Source organism: Diachasma alloeum, unplaced genomic scaffold, assembly GCF_001412515.2.
Source record: "Diachasma alloeum isolate Michigan unplaced genomic scaffold, Dall2.0 Dall_scaffold_00385, whole genome shotgun sequence".
Lineage (NCBI taxonomy): Eukaryota > Metazoa > Arthropoda > Insecta > Hymenoptera > Braconidae > Diachasma > Diachasma alloeum.
In genome coordinates this window covers 5768-8163 of record NW_021680524.1, presented here as the reverse complement: position 1 = coordinate 8163, position 2396 = coordinate 5768, and positions in this window count along the sequence as shown.

Here is a 2396-nt window from a genome sequence, read left to right as displayed (position 1 = left end):
TATATATATATATATATATATATATATATATATATATATACTACTGTATATCGCCACCGTCCTTGTAACGGCAAATATTATTAAAAACGCGATAAGCCTGCAGGCGACAGATCAGAAGAACAAAAAGTAGCGGCGCAAATGGGGATAGCAAAGTTTTTGCGCTCTATAAAAAACGTTTGTTTGAAACGTAGCTATATATCTATCTGTTAAATGGTTGATCCTACCAACAATCCCCGAGCACCATCGGGAACCTTCGGTTGAGCGGTCAGACGATCGCGAAAACCCCAAAATGTAGTACATCATTAGCCTTTGTAGAATGAATGTGTCATTCAAAGTACATCACCGACGTTTTACGTAACAGTACATCACCGACGCATTACGTGAAAGTACATCACCTCAAATTCAGTGAATTATCAGAGATAATTATGATTGACATTTAACAGTTATTTAACAATTCAGTACATCGATCGCTGTAATTATAATTTGACGCTCAACCTAGTTCAGACCAAAGTGTAAATTTTACGTTTAACGAAGTGGTTCGATTTCAATAAAATATAGTGACCTCTCAGTATGATTCAGTGCTTTAATTAATTTCCGGCCTATCCTGAAGCAACACCTCCCACATCCACCCTAAGGTTAGATCCTCACCTCAGTGTTCCTTCGAGCCAGATTGTGGGATTTGCGTTAGTGATAGTGCCTTGCGTTGAACGAACTTTTGGGGTTTAAACGAGCTATTCAACGGACTGGGTGTTGTGGAAACGACTCTTTGTATTCAACGTATTTACATTCCATAAGGACAGCAGTATAAACACAGTGTTAATGAGTATTCCGTGTGTCGTGAATGTTCGTAAGTTCTCGACCATCAACGTAGCACTTCTACGCCTGAGCCGCACTACCATGTGCATCGAGCAGTAGACGAACGCCAGCACTCCGTACACTCAGCGGCCCTCATTTTATTATATATAAAATGGAGTAAAATTATTTCAATGCTAGAAGATTGTCAAAGCAATCGGTTGATCCCATCGCTTATCAAATTTGTCAAATTTATTACACAGGAAAGCCACATGTTTAGCCAAGCTAATCCAGTTTTTCGATATTACCCTGGTTGCCATTTAATGTGACCAATTTTTTTAATAAAGCCACTATACTTCTTCAAAAGGTATCAATTGCATCTAACCTATGTCCATCATAAAATGTGTAGTCACTATCATTATTTGTCTATCCGTTGATTCGTCAATGATCGTCAATTAAATATCATTTATCATTTATCTAATATAATAGAAAATCGAAATTCAAATAGGAAGATTATCACTACATACTGTAAAGTATACCACACATCCATTATACTCCATAAAAATTAATTGCAACACCAATATGAAAGTGTTTTCACATCATTATTCTCGAATTAAAAATCAAATATTCCCAATTCGCCGCATAACACATTGCAGAATGGATCAAACAATCATTGTCTAAATTCAATTATCCGACGAAAAATAATAGCAAATCAAAAAGTACTTCGAACATCAAATTATATCAAAATTCCTATCAGAAATCCCCATTTTTTTACGGTTTCATACATTCATCATAACAAATCATCATAATATAATATTATTGATATCATTGTGCTCCCTCAAAATAGCCATTGCACCTTTCAACGCAAATGTACATAAAGTAATAATAATAATAATCATTTATTCCTCAAGTACATGAATTTTTTCTTTTGTACATTTTGTTGACAACACGCAATAGATCTCACAGTGGCAGTAATAACAATAATCACAAATATTGATAATTGCGACACTTTTTCCGAACTGAAAGTCCTATAGTTGTCCGATGAGAGTTTTTCCACTTCCTTCGCAAAGAGACAAATTTCTTATATTGGGTGGGTTGATCGTCATGAAGGCAGGACACTGGTCCAGATCACTGACACTCCAGGTACCTCACGCGCCTCCACAGCTTCCACCGCCTCTATGCATCTCCTCACTCTCACCACGTAGCATTTCAGCGCCTTCACATTCACTGGATATTCTTCTAGCTTTCCCAATTTCAACACGAATCTTCCCGTTTTGTTTAATTTCCATTAGCTTGCCATTTTCATACTCCTATTTTGCTTCCGCAAAGACAATACTCCACTGTCACTCAGCTTGCCACGCGTTCATCAGTTATCACCAGAATCTGTTGAATCTTTCCATTTTCTTTCACATACCTTGCTTCTATTCTCGTTTTACTCAACAGGGGCGTTGTTTCAGATTTCGGATTAAACACTGGCGGGTGTCCATTCCCTTTCCACCATAACCAAAGTTTCTACGCGTCTGCCAATATCCCTCAGCATTCTCCTGCATCCACGCCAATTGTCCGGATAACACTTCCACGTGAATTAGGAGCTATCACGACCA